General features: G+C 47.6%; 1 protein-coding gene across 3 annotated transcripts in view; it reads right to left on the bottom strand.

The window, feature by feature from the left end:
* Fgf1 (fibroblast growth factor 1) overlaps window positions 1–24,715 on the bottom strand; it is an 88,862-nt gene extending 64,147 nt beyond the window's left edge. Inside the window, exon 1 of one of the 3 annotated variants that reach the window (XM_074076762.1) lies at window positions 24,559–24,715. The gene's annotated coding sequence lies outside the window, so the exon portion shown is untranslated. Of the gene's footprint in view, window positions 1–15,288; window positions 15,799–24,558 lie in introns of those variants that run through there. The other 2 variants (XM_074076765.1, XM_074076759.1) reach the window with 2 other exon arrangements.
* Window positions 24,716–26,866: the final 2,151 nt, after the last annotated feature.

Below are 26,866 nucleotides of genomic sequence, written 5' to 3'. Positions count from 1 at the left end.
TGGAGGACAAAGTGGCATAGATAATAGATAGATAAAATGCTATAGATAAGCCAAGCCAAACTCAAGCCAAGAAAAGATATAAGGCAAGGAAAGACCACTGCCTTAATTGAGTAGCACAGACTGAGTAATTTATAAAGAATGAAGGTTTCATCAACTCATGGTTCTGGAGGTTGGGAAGTCCAAGTTCAAGGGCTACCTCTGGTGAGGGCCTTCTAATGGTGGGAACTCTCTTCAGAGACCAACGGTGGTTTGGGCATCTCATTGTAAGAGAACCACAACCAGACCCAAAGCCAGCATGGTGTTTAGAACAGACCTACCCTGGAGATAATGCGTTAACTGTTGCTCCATGAGAATCCACTAGGCCCTCTCCTCCTAAAGATCCCACCTGGTTCCACCTCTGAACACCTAAAGTTCCAACATGTTTTGGTAGGGACATTCCAACTATAGCTGCCAGCAACCTCTTAGAGCCGCCCATGTTGATGGGGAAAGAAAGAGAGGAGAGAGGAGCAGGGTGTCCTCCTACCAATGACCTGCATTACAGATGTAGGTTTTGGTTCTGAGAGGCCCCGACTTTGGACTGTGTTCCTCCAGGCTTCCTGGGGCTCCCTCCCACCTCACTCACATGCTCTCCTGTCATCTGCAAGAAGGAAAGGAGGGAGCACCCTGGCTGGCCTGTCTGCACACTGCTCTCCCACCCTTTCCATTTCCCAGCCTTCTTGTCTCAACTGTCCCTTCTGGCCCTGCTTTGCTCCCACTGGCTTGGGATGCCACAGAGGTTCTATGCAAACCAAGAGGCTGTACTCCTGCCACCCATGCTCACAAAGGTAGGCCTGTCCAGAGTTGGGCAGGGCAGCAGGCAGGAAAGGGCCTGGAGCCACTCTGCTTTTCTTCCCTAGGGAAGCAGACAGGCCCAGTCCAGTAAGGGAGGAGAGGGAGTCCTGGTTAAGCACCCCCACTCAGCTCACACAAAGGCAGTAGCAGCTGGATAAGGTTCTTTTCTTTGGGAACCGGGGTCCCCCAGGGCTGTGTGATGGGGCACACTACCACCCAAATCAACCAGTTTGCACTCAACAAACTACCATCTAATCCCTTGCTCTCAAACCAGCCAAAAATGTTTACTTTTCCTTGGAAATTATTGCCTCCATCTACTAGTTAATAAGTGTGAGAGAAGATGGCCACTAGTGATCTATATTTATCATGTCTCAGTGACTACGCCTTCTAGCATGACCTTGGAGAGACTTCTTCCCTGTCCCTTTTCTTCTCACTGAGTTCCTCCTCCCCCTATGAAGGATATTATGAACAAGTAACCTGACCAGACATGGCAAGGGAATAAAGGTGGAGTCACAGTTACCCACATGGGCTTTAGAGTGAGGCTCCCTGGATTTAAATACAGAAAGTAAATTCATCTCTCTGAGGTTCAGTTCCTTCATCTATGAAAGCAAGCATGTGATCACACCTACCCTGCATTGTGGCCCAGATGCAAAAGGATAACACGAGTGAAGCCCTTAGCAAGGTGCCTGGCACATAAATAAAACATGCATCACAACATCTTATTTCAGCTATTATTTGTGTTGTGATTATTCAGCAGGAATAACAAGCTCTCTGTCCTTGACAGAGGGCGAGAAGCTAAATCAAAAACACCATGTCAGGCTCTAGGGCTGGGGGTGGAGGCTGAAACAGAAGAAGAGCGCAGGAGGATTTTGTGATGGGGCAGAACCTCGGCCACAAGCCACAGGCTTTAAATGTGTGTGCACTGAACAAAGCAATCCCTGGAGCAGAGGCCCAGGATGATCAAGTGGAGGGCATCTTCCCTTGGTGTGAGTGGCTGATCCCACTGAGCACAGGCTCAGCAGAAAGGCTCAGGGTGAGCATAAGCTAGTTTGAAGTCAGATCATGAAGGACCTCAAAGGATGTCATTTCAAAGAGTTCAGGCTTATATCTATAAGCAAATAAAAGTGGAGCTACTGTGGATTTTTTTTTTTTGGAAAATTTTCTGGGAACATTTTATAGAAAAATTTTGGTGGCTGGTGGGAGGTAGACCAAGTCAGAGCAGAGGCCAAGGAGCACAGTACCCTGTATTTCCTTCCCAGAAAGGTTCGTGGGTCTACAAGTCCTTGCTGAATGTCTGTCTTTTTTGCTACATTGCACGCTAGTCTTGACCAAGACCCCATATGTGGCCTTCTCACCATTATACCCCAGGAGAGTCCTGGTCACTAGGTGTTGAATGGAAATGGATAAAAGATCCTAAACTCGGGTCTTGAGAGTTGAAGGGAGGGATGGCTCTGAAGTCACCTGAAAAGGAGGATGTTGGGGATTTGACAGAGGGATAATCAGACCTAATTTGGGACAGGAAGGATGGAGAGCGATTTGCTGAGAGGACGGAGAAGTCAGTCCATCAGCAGAGCAAATGCTGAGCTCGCTGAGGGTGTGTCACAAGTGCAGTGAGAGCAACCCATCCTCCTGCAGAGTGCCTGGCGGCTCTGGAGAGTAGCCAGAACAGGAGGTACATGAAGAAGAGTGGGAGCAGAGGGCAAGTAGAGCTCCTCTGGGAGAACAACCTAGAATCTGAAGAGAGAGGACAGAGACAGCCACCCTGAGGACACTCTGCATTGCTCAGAGACCCCAGAGGCAGCCAGTTGGTGTCAGAGAAGAAGCCACAGGAAGAGGTTAGAGTTGGGAAGAGAAGCAAAGAGTACTACAAGATCCAGCATTGGAGGGGGACATAGGAGCTGGGCCATCCTCTCCAAAGCTACAGAATTTAAACAGCAAGGAGAACAGACACTGGAGACCCACGGTTGGTTTCCTGCCTCCCAGCAGTGCTGCCCCACCCCTCGTGGCCAGGCATTTAAGTGACCCCCAAGATTTCTGTGAAAGGCCTCAGTTTCCATTTCACCCACCCCATCCAGCAATTGGTGCAGCCCCCTCCCCCTTCCCTGTTGCACACCAAGAACTCTGAGCCATCCTGTGCTGGCTTGTGTTGCTCCCTTAGCCCAGAAGGCCCTTACTTTTCCGTCTTCTGCTCATTAAAACCCTTCTCATCCTTCAAGGCCTGCGTCAAATGCAACCTCCACTGCAAAGCCTTCCCTGGTCTCTCCTGGAAGAAGTCTTCCTTCCTTCCTTCCTTCCTTCCTTCCTTCCTTCCTTCCTTCCTTCCTTCCTTCCTTCCTTCCTTCCTTCCTTCCTTCTTTCCTTCCTTCCTTCCTTCCTTCCTTCCTTCCTTCCTTCTTTCCTGCCCCCTCCTTCCATGACCCACAGGGGGGTGCTTTGCCTAGCAATCATTTCATTCCTTCTCCAATCAAGTTGTTGGCTCTCCTCTCTCCACTATGAGCTTATGACAGTATGAGAGAAGAAACATGTTTTTATCTTTGACTTTCCCATACCAAAGGCACTCAACCAACGCCAGCAAGCACAGGCCCAATGTTGGGGTGACTTACAATCAAATATGTCACTTGTGATCTCTAGGACCACTTCGATATTGAGGACACACCATTGCATGTGTGTGCATGCGTGTACACACACACACACACACACACACACACACACACACTTCCACACATTTCCCATAGTTGACAAACTTGGCCCAGCCACCGGAAGTGCTTTATCACATGTACTTCCCAGGATGGCCGTTTAGAGAAATCCTGACACAATTCCACCAGGACCAGAAACATATTCCAAGAATCATGAATTAGGAGGAAAAAGTTTCTCAACACTCAACTTACAAACTCAAAAAGCATCTGTTCATTTAATCATTTGTCACCTTCCGGTCCTCCCACAGGCTGGGACCGTGTTTAGATTAGCGAGTGCATCCCTCCACGGCTTGCTCTCTGCAAGGAAACGTCTGTTGTGATGCGCGTCCAGCGGCCCAGGGAGCGCCCACTGCGGGTCAGCCGTGTGTCTGCGTTAAACCGGGCACGGCGCGCGGGTCAGGTCGGGCGCTTTCCACGGTCTGGGTTACGCAACGTAGACGTTTTCTGTATTGTTCTCTAAAACTGAGACCAATTTAGGATTTATCTAGACAGTCCTGCTTGCTTTTTTTTTTTTTTTTTTTTGCCTGCTTTGTTTTTATTTTAGGATAGGCAGTTATAAAACACAGCTGGCTCAATGGAAAGGAGAACCATATTCCTTACACAGCTGTGAACAATGGAATTATCTAAATCTATGTCTAAACCAACCAACCTGGTTCTTAGTAAGGAAGGAGAAAAGAGCTAGTCATCTTTAGAATATTAGACATTGACATCCTCCCAAAAAAAAAGGAAGAAAAGAGAAAGGTAATATAGGCAGGAGGCATTTTGAGTGATTTAAAATTCATTTTCCTTAGACCTTGCAGAGTAGGAGGGGAGGGTAGTTTCCAAAGCACAGAGAAATGCTTCTTCCATCTTCATAACAGCTGTAACTAATGCCTCTGTGTGTTTCCTCCCCTGGGGCCAGGCACTAGAGAGCTTCAACCTACCTCCCTCATCACATCCATCCACATATGTGCCATTTATAGATAGGGAAACTGAGGCTGAGAGAGTGACTGTGGTCACACGGCTGGTAAGGGGTGGGGTTAGAATTTAAACCCAGTTGTCTAACTCCAGGACCCACATTTTAGTCACAACTGGCATTTTTCCTAACTTATCCCCATCGTGGCAGAACGACTCCACGAACATACTTGAGAGGTGAGTAACGCCAGCGCTGAGAAATGGCGAGTAGTTTAAATGACACGTCCTCAGCTCTGAGCAATTCTGCCAGTTACCCCAAAAGGGCCCTAAAACTAAATGCTTTCTCTCTTTTATATTTGAATATATTTTTTTCTTTATTAATAGCAATGTGACTGTTGTGGTCTGAATGTTTGTGTGTCCACAAATTCACATGGGACCTTTGGGAGTGATTAGACCATGAGGGTGGGGCCCGCATGCATGGGATTACTGGCCTTATAAAAGAGGCCCCAGAAAGACCCCTACCCCCTCCTCTATGTGGGGCTGCTAGGAAGATGGCCTCCTGGGAAGCAGCCCTCACCAGACACGAAGTCTGTGGGCTCCTTGATCTTGGACCTCTTGCCCTCCAAAACCAGAAGACATGAATTTCTGTCATTCATAAGCCACCCAGCATTTAGTATTTTGTTACAGCGACCAAAACATATTAAGATGACAGCAATGTATAAATGTCTTATAGAATATGTTCAGTATAGCATTACAACAGTTGCGGCCACAGGCAAAACACCTGATAGCAGGGACTCATTACATACATCATAAAGGGTGTGAAATATTCTGTCTTAGAAGAGTGTTAAATGGAGTGGGGAGTGGATGGTAAGGGGTAGGGTCATGATATATGATAAGTGAGAAAAGTAAGTTAAAAGCTGGCAGTGGTGTCTCATGCCTGTAATTCTAGCTACTTGGGAGGCAGAGATTGCAATTGGAGACCAACCTGGGCAAAAAGTCAGCAAGACCCCCAATTTTAACCAACAAGCTAGGCATGTTGGGATATGTCTGTAATCCCAGCTACATAGGATGCATAAGTAGAAAGGTAACCATACAAGGCTGGCCCAGTAAAAATGCAAGACCCTATCTGAGAAGTAAAACAAAAAGGGCTGGGAGCATGGCTCAAGTGATAGAGAACCTGCCTAGCAAGTGCAAGGCCCTGAGTTCAACTCCAGTGCTATTCCCCCTACCCCCCCAAAAGCCTATAAATATAGTTTGATACTATTTTTGTTATACATACATATATATATATATGTGTACATATGTAGGTAGGTAGATAGACACTGACAGACACAGACATAAACACAGGGAAACAACTGGAAAGGTATACACCAGTATTCTAATATTTTAACAGTAATTACCTCTGTGTGATGGTAACATTTTATTTTCTTAAAATTTCTGAAATTTTTATTTGACGTTTTCTGTCATGAAATCTATTACTTTAATTATCCAAAAGTAATCTTTAAGTTATATATACTCATTAACTCAATTGCATTAAAGTAGGTTTTGAGTATCCATGGTACTGTGTATTCAAAGCAATAAAAACTAAAAGTGAAGAGGACAACCAGTTTACTCACATCCCTGACATTCTGCGTCATATCTTTGGGGTTTTGGGGGGCTGGTATTTATTGGGGTTTGAACTCAGGGCCTCACACTCATTCTACCACACCTCCATCCTCTTTTGCTTTAAGCTATTTTTCAGATAGGGTATTGCCTTTGCCCAGCACCGGCCTCAGACCATATCCTGCTTCTGCCTCCAAATAGCTGGGATTACAGGCGCGGGAACTTTTCTATGCAGTTTTAAAACATGGTAGTGTGCTGGGGAAGTGGCTCAGTGGTAAAGTGCCTGTCTAGCATGTCGAGGGCCCTTGGTTTGATCCCCAGCACAGACAGACAGACAGACAGACACACACACACACACACAGCAGTGGAGCCCTACTATATAGTTAAAAGATTAACCAGCCTCCAAGCCCCTGCTCTGCCACTTCTACCATGTGACATCTTGTCACCGCCTTCTGAGTCTCAGCTCTGTCACCAGAGAGAAGGATTAAAAGTGGCAGCAGCCTTCTTGAATTTTGGAGGATTAAATGAGTTAATACAAGTGAAGCCTGGCAGAGCACAAGGAGTAGCTATGCTATTGTTCTCAGCAGGGTCTTTCCATGGGATTCAGTCCAATGCAGGGCCCCTCATGGAGGAGATGCTCAATAAACCGAAGGAAAGGAGGCTGAGAGAGAGGGGGAAAGTCCCGGGTGAGGCCATCGCTTTCCAGGCAACCCAGTTTCCTGTGGACGGAGGCAGCGTGTCCTGTCCTGCTCAGCCCTAGCATTATGGTGCGGGTTAAAAATAACCCCCTGGATGGGGTGAGAAGCCTTTCAGGAGGATGGGGAGAGATCATGAGAAACACAAGCTCACCCAGCAGGATGTGGGACTGGCCAGGAAAAGAGGACCTGGACTCCAGGAAAATACTGACTGCGGGGCTGCCATCACTGACCAATGTACAGCCCTAATTACTCACTGAAGTCTTGCTCTTGATCTGCAGGGTATGAAAAGATTTTTTTTTTTTTTAGTCTGAAACAGGGTCTTACCATATAGCCCAGATTGTCTTTGAACTTGAGATCCTCCTGCTTCAGCCTTCTGATTGCTGAGATTACAGGGGTGCACCACCACACTTGGCAAAAAGACTTTAAAGCAGCCCATTCAGGATATGCTTCCATCATAAAGCAAGATGCAATTATGGTCACAGCCCTCTTTTCAGATGCTGGGCAGTGAGGAGGCGGGAGAGGCCTGGAGGTCACAGGGGCGATGAAGCCTCTTTTGGCCCACCCTTCCCTTGACCTCCCCCAGGGCACATCCAGCGTGGGATCCAAACCTCCCACCACAGTAGGGCTCTAGCCAGCTTCCCAAGGTGAAGACGCCTTCCAAAGGCTTGGCTCAGTTCTGGGGCAACAAGGCAGGGAGGGTCAGGCCAATGGGTCACTAGAAACAACTGGACGTCGCCTTGGATACGCTCTCCCCCTTGCACTTCGAGCATCTGGACCCACCCTGAACCAGCTGTGTATTAAACCCTCAGGCCTTAGTGGGAGGCGGAGAGGCATTAGGAAGGGTCAGAGTGAGGCAGGAAGGGATCTGCCTCCTTTACAGGAGAAGATCAATCTTCGGGCCTTCGTGAGCAGTCTATAGTCCCCGGAGAGCCAAGAAGAGAGCCAGCTAAGAATCCATATTCCCCGCCTGCCCCCACCCTTCCCCGAAGTAAAAGGATGGGCCAAGCAGGGTGTGGGGGCTGCCAGCATCCCTCCTCCAGACCACAGCCTGGACCCCTTCCCAGAATTCATCTCTCTGTGCTGCTTTGGAAGCCAAGTGATGTGTTCAGCTCATGGTCACCTAGGGCAAGGGAGCATTCACAACCCTCTAAGACGTCAATCATATCCACAGCTGTTGACAGTCAGAGGGCCACAGAGGAAAGGAAGGGAACTAGTAAGTATCAAGAGAGACAGCTGTGCAGTGAGCTTTCCATGTCACCTCGAATTTAACCTCCACAACCATCCCCGGAGGGAGAGGCATTCACAGAGAAGGAAAGGAAATCAGAGAGAGGACCAGGTCTTTTCCCAAGGTCACTTGGGAGGGAGGATGGAGTATCAGGCAGCTCAAATGCAAACTGGCTATGCAATTTGCCACCTAGCAGCCTGCCCCTTTAGTCCCTGCATGAGTGATCTGAACCCAGTGCCCAGCACCAGGGCCCCCTGAGCAGAATTTTCAGGGAGTCCGTGTACTGAGGGACTACATTCCCTCTTGGCCAGGTAGGAACCTCAGAGCCTTTTTGGGCTCTGAACAAAAGGGAAAAAGCTTTAATCATTTGTTGTTGGGAGCATCTACAGCCTAACAGTGTTGATCAGTACCCGGTGTCTGCTCCAGTCTGACACTCAATAAAGGGCTGCTGCTTGAATGGCTGGTTCTAGGTTCCATGCTGAGAGAGCACATGCTGATGGTATCCCAAAGAGAAAGGGGAACAGTAGGGCAGCAGGTAACCTGCATGCCCCCAGGACCTTTTCTTTAGTTCAGATGCATTTGTATGAAGACTTACAAAAACCTGCAAGCTGCAAGGTTTGTCAGTAGCAATAACAATCCACATTCAACTGAGCAGATTCTATGCGCTGTGTATGCACTGTGTACTAAAACATTCTGGGCACTCAGCATGGGTTCTCTCTCCAAATTCTTACACTAACACTATGAGATAGGAACAGCTAACATTGACATAGCACTCATAGGCACTATAGGTTTTACCTGTATTAACACATATATTCCTGTCTACAGTGCTACTACAGGTGCTTTGTATAACAGAAAGGTTATATACCGACTGGAATCACACAGCTATCGACTGTCACACTCAGAATTTGAACCCAGTTGTTCCTACCCCAGAGTCCTTACTCTTGACCACAAGGCTACCCTCCCAGAGCACCACAGGCTGTTTCTGGAATAACAGAAAGGCAATGAGAGAGATGGGTCAGAACTGGAGCTGTCCGAATTCTTGGACTGTCACATTAGAAACTGACAACTCTGCTTCCACAGCCCTCAGTAATGACATCCCAGGACCTGCCTCAGAGAGTGGTCAACTGCATGGAGAGTCCACCCTGAGAGAAAAGCCCTCCTTTGAAAGAAGCCATTCTGAAGCCAACCTGTACCCATGCCATTTAGAAACATCCTGTTTCACACAAATGCACATAAACGACCAGGCTGAAAGAGGAATTGCTCCTATAACGGAGACACTGGCGCTTACGGCCATGCAGCCAGCTCCAAGAAGCTGGGGCCATGTGGCCTGTGACTGAGATGCAACCCATCAAGCTTGCTGTGGAACCCCAGGGTGCAGCTCTGGAGCATTCGTTCCTCACCCCCATTCCCTGCCATGTCAGATTCTGACAGGGATCTTGAGGAAGGGGTAGAGTGCACTTTCTAGGAGCCTTTCTGTCCCCAGAGGCTTTCGTACAGCACTCTGCACACAGTGATCAAAGTGAAGCCCTTCTGCTAGCCCCATCTCAGTGATGGGGAGGAGGCAGAGGTCGGCTGTTCTGGCTGCCTCCGTGGTTGGGAGCACCGGAACATGACCAATCAGTGCCTCCCTTCTGGGCTCCAAACATCCCTTGTTTGCGGTTTATGCCCATCCGCCAGGGGTCATTTATTTCTACCTGAATAACACCACTGTGTGGTTTTCCAGACCCAAAGTGAGTTCTCTGCAGGGGTGAGATGAAACCAGCTAAGCCAGAGCAGCTGGTGAACTGCACCGGGTTCTGAGAACTCTTCAAACTGACTTAGCATCAGAAGCGGTGCAAACTTCTCAGCTTTGCTTTCATAGGTGTCTGCCCCTTTCCAGAGCTGTAAGGACCAAAGAGGAAAAGTGCTCCCATGTCTGCCCTGGGCCTTGACTTTCTCACTCTCAAGATGTAATGACTCACCAGGCCCCAGTGGCTCACACCTGTAATCCTAGCTACTCAGGAGGCAGAGATCAGAAGAATCACAGTTGAAGCCAGCCTGGACGAATAGTTCTGTGAGACCCTATCTCGAAAAAAACCCTTCACAAAAAAGGGCTGGTGGGGTGGCTCAAGGTGAAGCCCTTGAGTTCAAGCCCCAATACCACAAAAAAAGATGTAATGACTTACTGCCACTCATTGGACAGGTTTTATTGAGAGCCTACTCTGTCACTAGGCTCTGTCGTAGGCATGGGGATATCGCAGGGACCAAGACAGACAGGTCTTCATGAAGCTTACATTCTAATAGGGAAAATAGACAGTAGCAAAGCTTTTAGCAACCAGCAAGATGACCATTATCAGGGATAAATGCCATGAGGAGGTAAGACAGTGGAAGGGATGTGTATGACAGGAGAGCCTCTTTGAAGAGGTGACGAGAGAGGTGAAGCCTGAGGTCTGCCATGTGAAGAACCATGGGAAAGAATTCCAGGCAGATGGAGCAGCGGCTGCAAAGTCTCAGAGGCAGAAAAGGATGTGAAACAGCAGAGGAAAGAAAGGAAGCCAGGGGCACAAATGGGTGCTTCTGAGTGGAACCTCACTGCTCCAAGAATTCCTTGCTAAGCCTAAGGAATCCAAAGGAAGAGATTCTGTCCATGGAAGGCAAGGGGAGCAGAAAGACATTCAGAAAATGACACCTCAGGAGGCCAAGGTGTTGAGGCATAACCAAGTGCTGCAAACCCTAGAATCTCCCCCTCCCCCCCATCAGTCCAGGCCCGTTCTCACTGCTTCTTGCATATCATCAATAAGGTAAAATTGGTCTTTGGGTCCTTTGCATGTCTCCATTCAGCAACCTCTGCCCCTTTTCAGTCTTGTCTGCATTCATTTTCTCCCCTGTCCTCAGGAGGCTTGCCTGGGCCTCCTGTCTCCTCTTTCCCTCTCGCTTGAATCTGCCACCCTGCTGAACAAGTAGGCTCCTGAATGTGTGCCTGTCCCTGCAACCGCAGGTCGAGCTCAAGCAGGCCAGTCAGTGGCTGCGTTCATGAGACCTTTGTGTCCTTCAAGTGATTGCAGAGTGTACTGCCCAGCCACCAGCAGCATGGGCCTGCCTGGCTGCCAGGCTTGCTCATTAGTCTCACTGACAGCAAAGATCTGCCTCTACTTTGTCCTTCCTAGTGGGTCCATCACAAACTCGGGAACACATGCTGCTGGGAAGAGGATGACTGGAACACATGGCCGTATAGCCAACCCTGGGTTTGTGAAATCAAGAGGCCTGACACCTGGCTTCAGGGCAGTCCCACTGTCAACCACGTCCCCAGCACTCTGGCCCATTGCTCCCTTGTTGAATGAGTTTCCCATGACCAAGGTCACCTCCTCCTCTGGTTTTCTATGGCTTACAGCTTAAGGACCACCATCCTCAACAGCCTCAACAGCCCTATGATCTGACCCTGCCTGCCCTGGGGCTCAATGCACCTTTGCCCCTGCACTCCAGCCATGCTGGCCTTCCTTTCATTCCTTGGAGATGCCACACTTCCTCACATCCTGGAACCTTCACATATGCTCGTCCCTCACCTCAAGCACTCTGCTCTTCCCCCATTTCTACCTGCCAAATCCTCCAGATCTCAGCCCAACCACTATCTCCCCTGGAAGCTTGCCCAGACCCCTAAGAGGGCCTGGCTCTTCTGCCATGTACTTGGCAGGGCCCTGGGAAGAATCCCTGCCGGACTGATGTCTGCACCTCCTGCTAGCTGCCCGTTTGATGAAGGTGGGGACTGTCGGTTCCAGCTCTGTAGCAATGCAGTGTTTAGCATGCCCCTGGCACGCAGCAAGTATCCCATGAATGAGCTGAATGAACCCGAAGTGGTCATTACTGGTCCTCCATGTACCCTGTCCAGGCCTCATTCCCTCCCTTTCTCCTGTCTCCCTTTCTCTTTACTTTCTCTTTCCTCCTCCCTCTTCACTCCTTCTATTCAGTCCTTCTTCCTTCTTGGGCCTTGGGCCTACTTATAGCTCCCAAGAGCACTGTTTAAGCGAAAATAAAAAAGTCTTCACTTTTAAAAACTTGTTACAATTTGTCATAATGTATTGACCTTGATCTAGATCATCCCAAAGTCAGGTGGTATAGGAGGAACCTCGGATTTGAACTCAGGATTATCAGACAAGCAGAGCCCACATGCATAACTGCTAGTCTATTCTATGGGAGTAGTTTTAGCCCCCATGAGTTTAGCCCTCCTTTCTCACTCTTAGATGGAGAGTCCTTTTCCAGCTCACATTCCTGTCTTGTCTCCCTCATTCCCAGACATCCATAAAATTTCTTCTTTGTTGTGTGAGATTGTTCATCCTTCCTGTCTCCACAACCTGGGTCGCCAAATGTTCACCTTAGGCTTAGCTAAAGATGACACTGATATTCAGCTTGAGAGGTACAGGGTGTCCTGGCCTAGCATGCTTGCCATGCCTGTGTTTCTGTTGTCAGGCCCCATTTCCTCTGCTCTTGAGCACCATGCACTGCCAGGTTCAGGAAAACTGGAGGCCTACCTAGTCCTCAGTACCTATATTCCTGTACTGTTTGGAAGACCCTATCCCCAAGGCCATGGGCCAAGTTAGGGTCCTGCTGACTCTTAGCAGAGTTTCCAGATCCTGGCCTATATTCTAGACACCCTTGATGTTTAGATGGCTCTGACACCTGGTAGCTGGATGACCATAGGAAAATAGCCCGTGACTGAGCCTCAATCACAGCATCGGTAATAGCCCCTGCTTCACAGGGTTTGTGTGAGAACCTAGCAAGGTGGTGTCATTAGAACTGAGTCCAGAGCCTGGACATAGGAAGGACAAAAATGCTGGTGCCAGGACAGGAGCTCCTCTGTTTCCAAATGCTTATAGCAAAAGTGCCAAAAGGTGGTGTTCATGGTCACTCCTAGAGTATCACTTTGGACTTTGGAACAAATGGACTTGTAAGCCCCCTCTTCAATAATAATAACAAAAATAAAAGTAGCAGCAAACATTCACATAGTACTCATTATAAGCAAGGCACTGCATGAAGGCTGGTTCTCATCTGATACTTTCCTTAACAAAGTTGGTACTCTATCACCCCACTTTACAGATGAGGAAACTGAGGCACAAGATTAATAAGAGGCAGAGTCAGAATTTGGACACCAGGCAGACTCACTGCAGAATCCAAGCCCTTAGCCACAGTGTTACACTGCTCTTAAATAGTGTGACTTAGGAATTAAAATAATTGCTACTCCCTCCTCTCCCTTTTTCTCCCTTCAGGCCACTGTCCAGGTGCGGGCTCTTGTCTTGTACCTTGAGACCTTTACATTTCTTTCTAGCTGAGTTAGACATCCCATCAACCTAGCTCATCACTGTTACCTGTCTACCCAGGAGGTCCCCTCCCTTCTCTGTGGTTGATTGGGTTGGATTCAGTGGCATCTGAAGTGGGATACCTTATCAGTACTTGATGAAAAATTGCTGATTAGTGAATCCTTCCTTAAGGAACAAGATTGATTCACTCACAATTTATGTGCCATGAATAGGTGTTAACTTTACCTAAAGCAAATGGCTACAGATCACTTTCCTAGCAGCCTAAGTGAAGGGTTACAGCACTGGCCAGGCAATGCGTCCATAACAGTGGAGGTGGGTGTGCCTCCCACCCTGCACAGTACCCAGTTCCTGACAGCTGGATCAGCAGGCCAGCAGCTCCCTGGTCCTTAATAGCTTAGGTAGGGCCTTCAGAAGGCATGACCACAAAGAGATTGCCTACACTGTCTCTCAGGGATCCACCATTCCCTTGCTAGTATAGATGGGGCTGTGGCTGTCCACCCACCATCTCTCCTGAAAGTATTGTCATCGTGGTTGGTGCCACTCACCTGTAACTCAAACCACTGAACTGGATCCTGCATTTTCAAATCCTTTTTGGACCAAGCAAGGATATGTAAGCACCAGTTTTGGGAGAGGGTTTATGAGAAACTCATTGCTTTTTTGCTTAAATTTTTAATATTAAATTTGTTTTAAGTACTTCATTTGCACTTCCATTTATTCTGCAAATAAATGGCAAGGGCAACACAAAGAGTCTCTCTGTGGCCTCAGCTGGCTGTCCTGAGCAGCGAACTGGTGAACTTGCCTTCAGAGGGGACTTTCCTGGGAGTTCTCAGTGACCAATACAAAGAGAACTCGTGGCTGTGAATCAGAGCCTCCACCAAAATCCACAGTTATTCACTCAGACAACCCTGGTAAACAGAGGCCGGACCTTTGTTGGACCCTACTTCCCAAGCAAGGCCATTTCTTTCCAACCCTTCGCCAGTGTCAGACTGGCTAATCCTCGGGCAAAGCCAATAAGGGGGTAGCCTGGCTGACTTGCCCTCTGCTGGGCTGCTCCTGTACTCCCACTGAGGATGGGGGACTCAAACCACCACCATTGCATCCCTGTGCAGAGGAAAAGGAAGGGGCTGGTCACCAAAGCGGAAAGGCTAGAGGAGAAGGTGGAGGGGAAGCTGGAGAAAGCTCAGAGTGCTTGGATTCTCCCAGAGACACAGGGAACTCTTGGGACCGAGATGGGAGGAGAGGTCTCTGCGAAATGCCTGAAATTCCCATCCCTGCACTTGGAGGTCTGAAATTCTCAAGTGCTCCTGTCTGGGAGCCCTGCAATACTCTTGGCATGCCCAGTGTTGTGGGTGTGGAGAGAAGGTGCCCAATGGTTGGCCATTCCAGTGCTTTCTCCACTGGTGCCTATGAGAGGGATTCTGGATAGAGAGTCAGAAGGTAAGGTAAGGTAAGAACCAGAACACTACCTCATCCAAATCTTGTCCTCCTACCCTCAGCTCCTCCTGTATTTCAGCCTGACTTTTATATCAAGAGGCTGATAAAAATCTAGGCTTTCCACCATGTGGACAGGTTTTCCAAGGCAGCTGAGTTTCCAGGCTGCTGGGGAGAGTGAGTGTGACACAGCAAGATAGTGCCAGCCAGGCTCACCGGTGGTCACAGCTCTCAGCTTCCGCAGAGCACAGGGGCCACAGCCAGCACTTTAATAAATGAGAACATTCCCGCCCCCTCCAGTCCTAGCGGGGCTGGCACTGGGAAATGAAGATAATGGATGGCATGGTGCATGATTACTTGTGCAGTCTCTAAGTGCAAATGCTATTTTTACATGTCGGTGCCATCAGCGAGCCTTTCCCCCGGAGCTGCCCACAACCCCTGCTCAACCCAGCCAGAGGGGAGCTCTAGCAGGCGAGCTGTCTGCTTCACACACTCCTCTACCATCCCTTTTTTCTTTCTTCCTCAACCAGTCTCGGACTTGCACCCCCTGCCCCCACACACACAGCCTCCACTCTGGCTATAGCCTGTCGTCCCCAGAACAGACTGCCCTGGGTTCTTACCTGAAGAGCTAGCAGGCTGAGGGCTGTCCTCTCTCCACTCTTGCTCTGGCTGTCCCTGAGGAAATAGAATCTCCTTGGCGATCTTGGCTTTGTTTATCACTGTCACTGTGCTGAGGCTGCTTCTCCAGCAGCCCTAAGCTGGTTCTCTGAACCTCTGGGTTACGGCTGCTCTGTGTGGGGAGAGGGACGGGCCCTGGCATGCAATCAGGTTGCTGGCCCGCCTCCAGACACCATGCCACAGATCCGGCTGGCAGTCCCCGAGGGCTGTGTGGGAAGCAGGGGGGCAGGCGCAGGGAGCTGGGAATGGCAGCCTCTAGGTCTGTCTCTGTCCCTTGTTTATCAGCGGAGGGGACCTGCCTGGACCCAGCAGCTACCCCACCCACAGCAAAGTGCTGTAAGTGCCCCCAGTTCTGGACTGGAAAGCAGAGCCTTGGCCAACAGAGAGCAAGGCAGAGACAGCAGACAGTGGCAGCAGCTACCCTGGGTGTTATTTTAACATGGTTTGTCTTGGGGCAAATGCCTGAGCTGAATGGACTGCTGGTCCTGTCTGAGCAGAATCCTGTTTATTTTGAGGCCTCGGTCACCAGGGAAACAGCAGGTCGTGTGGCTCAGCAACACGCCTCTGGAATCAGAGGCTGCCGGATGAAAGGGGGCTCTTTTCTGTTCTGTCATCTGGCATTCCCGCACAGAGTGTAGGTGTCTGCATGTGGCAGACTGTCTGTCTGTCTGTACCGTTCCTACAGCCCAGCCCCACAAAGGGCATTCTGCAAAGCCACTCAAGGCAATGTCTGCCAGGTTAGGCCTGGGAGGGGCCACCAGGGGAGTTCTCCTGACATTCCTTCCCACTGTTTGAGCCTGTCCCTGCTGGACCAGGTGAGTCCTCAGGTGAGGCCAGTTCCAGGGGGCCGTGGATGTCATCTTCACACCACTGGCCAGGATGGGGGAAGGAAGGAAGGAGGCTGTCTGTACAAATAAGTCTGGTTAGAAGGTGGGGATGGAGGTGGGCTGCAAGGATATGGATGGAGGAGAGTCTTTGAAAAGACTGAATGGAAACACGATTAATAGTTTCCTTTAGTTAGTGAAGAGCCTGCCTTCTGCAGGCACTTGAACTGGGAGGCGTGAGTGTGTGTGGGCACCAGCCTGCACCCTGATGATTCAGCTAGAGAGGTGCAGGTAGACCTATCAGCATCCTGGGCAGTTTAGTACAGAGCATTTCCCTGGCAGAGCAGCTGGGGGATACTCCGTGCCTTCAGAAGGGAGGAGGCTGGGGGAGCTCATCTCTTACAGCTGGGGACCAGAGGCTCAGACATCATCTGACTCGGATCATGGATCCCTCAAAAGGACTGAGGAACGGAAAAGGTTGATGTCTCCAAACCCTATTAGGGGAAGCTTAGGAACTGCCTCCCACTTCCATGTAGTCAAAAAAGACTAACCATTTGCTTTAAAACACAACTATCTTCCTTATAGCCGCAAGATTCCATAGGGCCTCTTGAATCACAAAAAGATAAAAATATTTTGGGCAACTGGAGAATTATTATGATCTATGTCATATGCTTTACTCCTCTTTAACTATGTGGAGCGGAAGTTTTGAACATTAGAAAGCACCCCCAGCAACCAACAGAGAGGCGTTGTCTCTCCACAGCTTCTGCTGGGAGAATGAAGACCATTCTCAGCAACCAGATAGTGGGTGTTCCAGAAAATGTCCAAAGGGACACATGGTTATGAGGAAGGTCCCCCGAGGAAAAGGCAAAGGACATCATCACATCAGCAGAAAATCCACTCTCCCTGGAAAGCAAAGAGGCTCCCAGCTGACAGGGGTGGGGAAATAGGAAGGAACCAGCTACCTCTCTCATGGTCTGCAGTCACACACAGAATATGAGCAGAGGTGTTGCACTGGGCGTCCTACAGAGGGTGTCTTCCCCATCAATGTCATTTTTCAGGAGAATGGGTCTCTTGTTGAAATCTAAAGTTTCTTGGGTGAAAAATACACACACAGGGTTCAGATAAAGCCAGGAGCTACTTGTTCAGTAGCTCAAGTCCAGAAAGTTAAATTCTTCAAGGAAATGACAGTGAACTTGCTTCAAATTCAGCTTCTTTGATTTAGCAAGCCAAAACAGCTAGAAACGAGGATATCAGAAGATGTTTAGGTGGCATCTATCTCTCTTAGAAAGGAACTGCTCAGCAGGCTAAAAAGATCTAAAAGTTGTCCAGCTATGGGAACAAGATCCCCAATTATGAGACTAGTTTGTGATATTTTAATGATATGATCAAGTACCTCTATTGACAAAAAGACGCAGACCCAAAGTATCACCTGAGTTGCATTCCTAGTTAAAGTCCCCATGTGACTAAAACCAGGTCTCCCCGTTTTGTGTTAATGCTCTTTAACCTGCCTGGACTGTGTTGTTGGCCATTCCTGGGCAACGTGGCTCTCTGGGCTCCTAAGGAGATCAATAAGACTCTCCCACTCACGTTGTCCTTGCAAACTCACAGGATTGTCGTGACAGCCACATGCCCAAGTGTATGCAAGGACCCCAGACACCAAGGATACAAGGGAAAACCATTATTTTGTTTTATTTCTCCTTTATATCCAGTTGTGAAAACCTAAATCCATGCACAGCTTTTAGGCAAATGTAATCCCTCACTACTAACACACACTGATATCTCTACTACATAATGAGTGTTCAGCGATATTATGTTCCAAATACTGGGGAACAATGAATCCTCAATTCTTTAAGACATTTACTGTAATCGAACCCCCCCCCCATGTTGACATATTTAAAAATTTCATTCTAACATCCCTCAATTTCTATATTTCAACTTTGGTGTCAAGGATCTAGATTTATTTGTAAAATAATATTCGTTGAGTTTTTAAGTCCTAAGATATGGTGGTATGAATGCCCTTTGGCCCCAGGGTTATTTAGAGTGGGAAGGGACTCAGAGATTACCTAGTAGGAAAGTTTGTCCTCAGACTAGCCCTCCAGCTCTGTGCCAGGAAATAGTCTGCAGAAAAAAATAGCTGTCAAAGCCATCTATTAAGCATCACAATACATAAAATCCTACACAGCATATGTAACAAAAATCATTTCTCCCCTCAAAGCTCTGAGATCCCTTTAAAAGCCATGATAAAATCTTCTATGAGAGCCATAGTACCACTGCACCAGGGGAGGTCTGAGAAACGAAGAAAATGATGGGTTTTGAAGACCAAAAAAGTCCTCATAGGTTTATCCACAGAGATGCAGGTTTACCGAGTTGGCCACATCTAAAACGCTGGGGCAGACACTGAAGGTGAGATATCCTGGGAGATGGACTGGATGCCGAGCACTTAGGCAGAAAGTAGCTCCAAACCTCTTCTAAGAGCTTCAGAAAGGTGACAAAGGCAGGCTGTGACATCACTTGTGGTTTTTCTTATTCTGTGCTCAGTGCCTCTAAATTCAGCCATACAACTCTCACTTTTCAATTTTGCCCGCATGAAAGAAATAGAACGTGATAGATTCAGCAAGATTCAAAACATCCCCAATAAGTTCATTTTCTTCCTCTCCAGGCAGAACATAAGCCCTGGCATCTTGACCTTGAATCTTGTGACGTTCAATATTTGCTTGAAAAATTTCCTCTCGCTCATCCTGCTTACAGAGGCTATGTGAAACACACACCAGCGTTTTCTTCCTAATCTCATTTAACCTTGTTCAGGCACAACAAATCCTAATCAGCTGGTGGGAGAATCAGATGCTGCAGGCCCCTCTCCTCCCCCAGCCCAGGAGTTCCTTCTGTTTATGCCCAGCCTGGCAGCTGATGAAGGCTCCTGGCCTCCTGGTGAGCCAGCTGCCAAGAGGGCTGGGAAACCAGCAGACCTTCACAGGAAATTCTGTTAGTTACCTGAGGAGACCCGAGGGCCGACATCAGCAGAGTTGCCAAATGGAAACTGGGTCCGATGGTTCCCAGAAGGGAGGCACCTGACCTGTCCCACTGTCACCCAGGAACATGAGCTCCCCCTACTTTGTCAGTCTGGCTTCCAGCAACTGTAGGCAGGATGCCTGGGGAGGATCTGGCCCATGGGAGCTGAGAGGTGGGCTCTGCTTCTCTGATACTGATCACCCACCACCTGTTCTGTTTTCTACTTTTTAAAAATCCTGGTTTTTAAATAAAAGAAATACTTCATGTGCATGATAAAATGCACAGTGTACAGGAATGTATAACATGACTCTCACTAGGCCTCTTCTCTCCAAAGATAGCCACTATTAACTTTGTATGTGTGGCAGGGTGGCCACACCTCCTTCTAAAGGAGGAAAATGTCTTCATAGTGCTGGACATGTGTGTGCTTAAAAGCAGTTTACTGTGCACAATGTCCTGCATTGTGGTTTGCTCTTCATTTGATTATAGATCTTTGTACGTTAGTCTGGTCCATTCAAGCACCAATATTTCTTGCCTGGATTATTGCAATATGCTAAGTTTCTCTGCTTCTGTCCTTAACAACCATAGTTCCTTCCAGAAGAATCTTGCTAAAGGGTACATCACATTGATTGCCAATATTTTCAAAATTGTCCAGTGCCTTTGCCTAGCACTGAGAGCAAAAGCTAAGCTCGCTACCACACCTGCCTCTCCAAGTTCCCCCGCTGTGCAGTCCTCCTTACTCATTGTGCTCCAGCCACACCAGTTCTCATCTGGGCCAAGCGTGGTCCTGCCTCAGGATCTGCCCCCTCTGCCCAGAAGGTACATATTTATTTTTTGCCCAGAGACTCTTTGCACGACTGGCTATGTCTTGTGGTATCGGCTCAGACCACCCTCCCCCTGACCACCTGTTCTAAACCAGTCTTCATTTTCCCTCTGAGATGAACTTATTTTTACAAAACTTACTACAATCTGAAAATCATCATACCCACAAAAGTGTTTACTTATTTTTTTTGCCCCCACCACCGCACACACTGAAACGAAACTCCATGACAGCGTGGGAACTTTGTCTCTTCATGCTTACACGCGCAGTTTGTACACTTGACCATCCTCAGAATTACCTGGAAGGTTTGCTCAAATACACGTTGCCGTGTCAAATTCAGCAGGTTGGGGTGGACTGACCCAGTTCATATCTGCATTTCTAACAAGTTTCCAGCTGAGACTGCTGACCCAGGGACACCACTTTGAGGACCACCTGCCTTGACAATGCCTGGCACACATGGATGCTGCATGTGCGTTCATTACATGAATGCGTGAGCCTGCTCTCAAGGCCCTACCACCCTCTTTGTATTGGCATTTTAGTTTCAATTATCTTTGATGTATTGGACTGTCAGCCACAAAGTTTTTGTGACAGGAAGGCTCCAAGTTTTGTCAGCCAAAATGGTTTATCAGCTCCTTCGACTTGATAGCTGGCGATTAAACTCTAAAGCTTTATAGGCCCAAGGGAGCCCGTGAGAGTCACTTTTTGTTCTGTCTCAGCAAATCATCAACCCAAAGGTGGTGGAGAGCTCACTTGGACATGACAGAGGACTTCCCACTGCCCCTCCTTTCCCGCTCCCCTGCTGAGTTGTCACTCAGGCCTCCTTTATAGTGAACTAGCTGTGCTGTTGGTTCCCACTCTGCCTTGGTGCATTGGAATGTGTGTGACCCAGACCCCAGGCAGCTTATGAAATGTAGAAAGCCCAGTGGTTTTTCTGAGTCACAAACCATTTGAAAATCTAGCAATATCCATAACCCTGCTCCTCAGGGAGATAAATGTGTTTATATACATGAGCATGTACTCATGTATGAGTATGCACACACACATATACACACAAACATACTTTCCTTATGCTTAATTTCAGAAAGCGACCCAATACCCTAAGCTCAGTTTCACCCCAGGTTAAGAACTCCTGCTTTAATAATTGGCTCACTATTTGGCAAAACCAATGTGGATCCCCAGTTTATTATTTAAATTCCTAATGAATGAGAGGTTTACATGTAAAAAGCCTTAGTTAGCGAGATTTATCATGTAAGAATGGGAATTACTTTTTGAAGCATGATTTGAAATCCAGAAGAAAAAAACTAGAATAATGAGATTGATTCTACACATTTAAAAACGATCTGTGTGGGACAATGGGGAAAATACCCTCCTGTGCTATACTCCAGTGAGGACAGACTCTCTGGGTTCTATCTTTTCCATCTGTGGTCTTTCACTGAAATTATGTGAGTGGCCTGTGGCCAACCTCTGCGAGACAAGGCGCAAACTTATCAGCACAGACAGGGTGGGACCACATCCTTCAGTGGAGCCTCGTCACTAGGCTAATGACTCCCCTGGCAATGGCTTGGGTTTTTTTTTTAAACAACTTTATTCAGATCTAATTCACAGAACATATTGTTCATCCATTTAAACTGTACAAGTAAGTGGTTTGGGTATATTCACAAAGCTGTTCAACCATCACCACTATCATTTTAGAACATGTCTGTCCCCCCAAAAGAAACCCCATGCCCATTAGCAGTCAGCCCCTATTCCCCCTCCTGCCAGGCCTAGGCAACCATTAATCTACTTGCTATGGATTTATCTGTTCTGGCCATTTCATAGAAATAGAATCATACACTGTGGGCTTTCTCCCTTAGCATAATGTCATCAGGCATGACATTCAATCATGTTGTAGCATGTATCAAACTGTTTTCCAAGTTTTATTGCTAAATAATATATCATTTTATGGATACACCACATTTTCTTGATGAATATTTGGATTGTCCCCTCTGTGTGGCTATTATAACTAAGGTTGCTGTGAACATTCAAGTGTAAATTTTTGTGTGGATATGTCTTTCTCTTGCCCACACTCCAGCTAGCATTTCCCTCAAAGATCACCCTGACACCCTGAAAATCATCTTGCTCTTTTAATTGAAAAAAACCTCCTTGCTCTCCACAGAGCTCAAGGCACCTTCTTTTGTAAAATCCCTGACCCCCTACCTTCTTGTGGGCTCTGAGCAGGGGTGTGACCCTCACCCCTTGGTAGAATCTAGTAAGGCTTCCTACAGAGGCACTGGGAACCCAGGTGGAGAAGAGGGGTTCAATATATCTGAGCTTCCTATGCTGACTGACCAATCACTGGGCTCCTTGCATTTAAAACCAGGCAGCAGGAAATGCCACTGGTAAGCACATTTATGATGAATGAAGTAGGACATGAGGTGCCAGTCACACCACTTACAAGCTATATGATCACCCCAACATCACCCCTTACTAGTTATATGATCTGGGATAAGTGTAATTATTTGATACTCAGTTTCTCTATTTGTTAAATGAGATATTAGTAGTACTTGCTGTCAGCTTCATTGTGAGGATTCTGTGAGCTGCCTAGAGGGGTCCCCGCATACGTTCTGAGCACCACTGATGTTTGCCATAGTCATTATGTTACTTTTCAAGTCAGAATTAAGGACCTCAAGCAATCTAACTATCCATCTTAAGCTGTTTAGGGAGGCTAATTTTCTATTGAGCAATTAATTGAACCCACCTACTATTCGCTAGATACTATAGAGAGGGCTGGGGACAAATTCCCCCCATGAATGTAAAATTCAAGTTGAGAGAGAAAGTGAGAATCATGAAGTTCTGAAGAACAAGTAAAAAGAACACAGCAATCCTGACAGTCAACACCATTCAGATCCAGAGAGGAGAGACTGTAGAAACATCTGGAAGGGCCAGACGAGGCTCAAGGAAGGCTGTACGGAGGCTGACTGCTGCAAGGCAGGGTGAGTTCATATGGGTAGAAGGGAAGGAGACAGAACTGGTCGAGGCTGGGGGAGGGGAAGGGAGACCCTCCTGTGATAGGCGGGGAGGGCATGGTGGGTAGTCTAGAGCCACAGCCAGAGATGAGCCTTCTGGTGTCAGTGTCCTTCTCACTATCATGGATCTTAGGAATGACATGCCATAGAGTCTCTTAGTCACCTGTTCTACTAACAATTATCCTTTCAGTGAAAACTCCTCTCGCTAACATATTTTTGTGGAGTATAAGAGGGAGAAGTTATGTTACCATTGCAAAAAGAGCAGCACAGTGGAGATATTAACTGTGGCCAATTTGCATTTGTCCCCTCCTTCTCCTGACACGATTACCTGATTACCTTTGGGGAGCCGCCCTTCATTGCTCTTAGACTATGTGGTTTGGATGACATCACTACACCCCCATGACAGGGATGGGCACAATCCTCACACTGATTCTGATTGAAGAGACCTGAGACTCCAGCTAGGACCACTGGCTAGGAGAAGCACCTGTTCTTATGAGCTGGCTGTGCTGGTGATGTCAGGTGAGCTGCTAGCAGCCATATTACCACTCCAAAAGCAAGTCTTTCTGGACATGAGATGCAAAGGCAAGAGATGGACAGAGCCAGATACGGGATGTCATCAGCTGCACACCTGGACTGCCACACTAAAACCTTGGCTTTTCAGTTACAGGAGTAACTGTTTCTGTTTTGTTTGGTTTGGTTTGGTCTAAGACTCTTCAAACTGAATCTCAGTGTGTGATCACTGAAGAATACACACTTACTCAAATAATTATCTTGTTCCCACCAGAATTTTTTTTGGCTTCTTAGCATGGATATTTGTAATCCACAACCCTGAAGCAGTCAGTGTCCAGGTTAACAGTACACACATGCAAGGAATAGTGGCCCCTTACACATCCCCAGAAAGGCACGGGTCCATGTGACGTGCTCGAATTGCAGACATTAGAAAGGGAGACCAGATGCAAAATTTGTTTCTCCTCTTTGTCCCTTGGCTCTGCTTACAGAGCAATCCTCCCCAACTCTTGATTATATTTCTCTTGCTCTCCACCCAGTAAGGGATCTCTTGGATCTGTCAAGCATATTTGTGGGGCCCCTAAGAAGTCAAGCAGAGATGGGGTGGGAAACTCTGCAGATCCCTTTTCTGTTTTTTTCTTTTCCCTTTTGCTCCATAAAAAAGAATACCTCTCATTGGCACGCTCTCATTTCCTATCCATGCAATACTCTTTCGAAATGAAGCATTAACTCCTGCCGTGGGATTTGTCTAATGAGTTCCTGGTGAACGTCTTCTTGGATCTCAGCAAAGATAATTCACTTGGTAGGAATCATTTCCTGCCTCCCTGCTAAGAACGAGACCTACCTAGTTCTTTCTGGGAGTTAGTTGGCCTCTGAATGAGAGAAGGGAGAACTGGGGTCTTTTAACTTGAGCATCTATCACTAGACAGAAACCTGCCACTGACCCAGATCCCCTAGAGGAGCAGGAGTGTATGGGGTGGAGAGTGTTCATGCTGACCACAAAGCAACAGCCTGTAGCAACCGGAACCCTACAGAAACAGATGCACTTACCTCGGCTCTGGGGTGGCTCTTTCTGGGGTGGCTGCAGCATTCACACTGAGTTGCCAAGAGGGCTGTGGACAGGAGGCTGGGGGAGGAAGGAACTTCTCATTCACTACCAGAGGGAGTGTCCTTCACGAAGGAGGCGATGCCTGGATCCCCCTGGAGGCTGTCCCAGTCACTTGTCCTGTTCTCCTGCTGCCTTTCTGGTGGAACTGGAGCACAAGGGGGAAGGGTTGAGGGAAACCACACTGCACACCTGCTTTTTAGTAGGTGGCCTCCTTGCTTTGGGAGCCCAGGGAAGGAGGCAGCAGAGGGGGTCAGGAAGCTACCCGCGTGGACCCTGCAAGGGCAGCTGACACACTAGTGTGCCCACAGAAAGGATAAGCATAAGCACTTGCGTACTTATTTCTCCCCCTCTCACGTGATCTTATTTTTGGACTGGACACACAAGCAATTGGGGGACTGGATAATGGCCAGGTGAAAGTACAAGAATCTCATCCAAGTTGTCTCTGTGCCCCTCTGCACTAGTTTCTGTTCCTTTTCCCCATGTGAGACCGGGGATGCGGCTGGGGAGTGTCTTGCTCTAAGCAATTTGGGCAACTCACCAAATTTTCTCCAGCTACTTGAGCCCCACCCTTTGAAGTTTCATGGAGGAAAAATGTAATGAAAAAAGTTATTACCTCTATGTCTAGGATTTGAACTCATGCTTGCTGGGCGCTCTACCACTTGAGCTATGCCCCTAGTCCTTTTTTGCTCTTGCATTTTGCCCAGGGCCAGCCTTGGACTGTGATCCTCAGACATTTGCCTCCCACAGATGTGCAACACCATGCCCAGTTCATTTGTTGAGATGGGGTCTTGCTACATTTTTGCCAGGACTGGCCTTGAACTACAACCCTCCCAAATCTCTGCCTCCTGAGTAGCTGGGATTACAGATGTGAGCCACTGTACCCAGCCTCAAGTAGGTGTTTCTGAAGCTGGTGGTCATGTCACAGAGTCATAGACACTATTTTAGACACAGAGCCCCTCTAGTCATCACTGGAGTGGGATCCTCAATACTGAAAGTCATGTACGAGTGATGTCAAGGGGCCACGCTCTAATATTAAATACATGGTTCTGCCTTTCTTCCCTGGCTGCTTCTGCTTCTAATCCTAGGCTTATCAAACTTATAACATTTAAATAGCTTGACTTTTCACCTCTGTTTCCTTCCCTTTGGATATAAATGGAGAGCTGGGTCAGTTGTCTGACCCAATGCCAATTCAGCAGCATCATCTACCTAGTCTTATTTATTCCTCATAGCAGCCTACCATTAAGGTGACATTGCTCCTACCTGACAGCCAGGAAAGCTGATGTTTGGAAAGGTCACACACCTAACCTTTAGAAAGGTTAAAGGGAGACTGGAGCTCAGGACTATCTGACTCCAATGGCTTTTGGGCACTTCACACTGCTGCCTCCTGAAACTATAAATGGTTGAGATTTCACTGTTGTCTTCTTTTCATAAGAGAAAAAGCAAACTCCTTTGGCAATCCTCAAATTCATTCCCAAATTCTGCTCTTGAAGAGGAGAGAAAATGCAATGTTCATCTGCTTACAGTCCCAGGTCCTGAATCTAAGTACAGAATGGAGAGACCCTGGCCTCCCTTCTCAATGTAGCCATGTCCCTGTGAATAAAACACCCAAAAGAGAGCCATCAAGGCTGGGCTTCCACTGCATCCAAGCTGAGATGCCCTTCTTGAGGACCCAAGGGACAGCCAGAGACCGAGGCCAACAGCTTGTCCAACACTGCCCTCTGCAGACTGCTGGGCCACAGTACACTAGGATGGACGTCTTCCAGCCTTCTCAAGAATGATTTTTAGAGAATTCATTTCCGGGTCTCCCTTTCCATAAGTACACTTTCCTAAAACTGGTTGGCCTGAGAATATGCCTGTGTTCATAACAATTCTTCTTCTAGTGTACAAATAGTTGTCACTGTTCGCAAATCTTAAGAAGATGCCTTTGCCCCAAGTGTAAAACTCTCGTTTCCCAAACTGGAAGCTTTCTTTGATGATTTAATTCAAACTTGCTTTAAATTGAATTAATTAGCCATTTTTTCATTTAACAACTTTCCCTTCCATTCCTTGAATATTGAGGGGCAGAACTGTGAAAGAAAATCAAAGAGAATATTAGAAATAATAATAACAGAATAATAGTTACTCTTAAAGACTAATATCACAATTTAGTTTTTATAATCCAGTTTTTGGGTTTTTTTGGTGGCACTGGGGTTTGAACTCAGGGCCTCTTACTTTCTAGACAGGTGCTCTACCACTTGAGCCACTCCTCCA

The sequence above is a fragment of the Castor canadensis genome, chromosome 6, assembly GCF_047511655.1.
Source record: "Castor canadensis chromosome 6, mCasCan1.hap1v2, whole genome shotgun sequence".
Taxonomy (NCBI): domain Eukaryota; kingdom Metazoa; phylum Chordata; class Mammalia; order Rodentia; family Castoridae; genus Castor; species Castor canadensis.
Note: the sequence above shows the minus strand (reverse complement) of the source record. Positions and strands in the feature narration are given on the sequence as shown.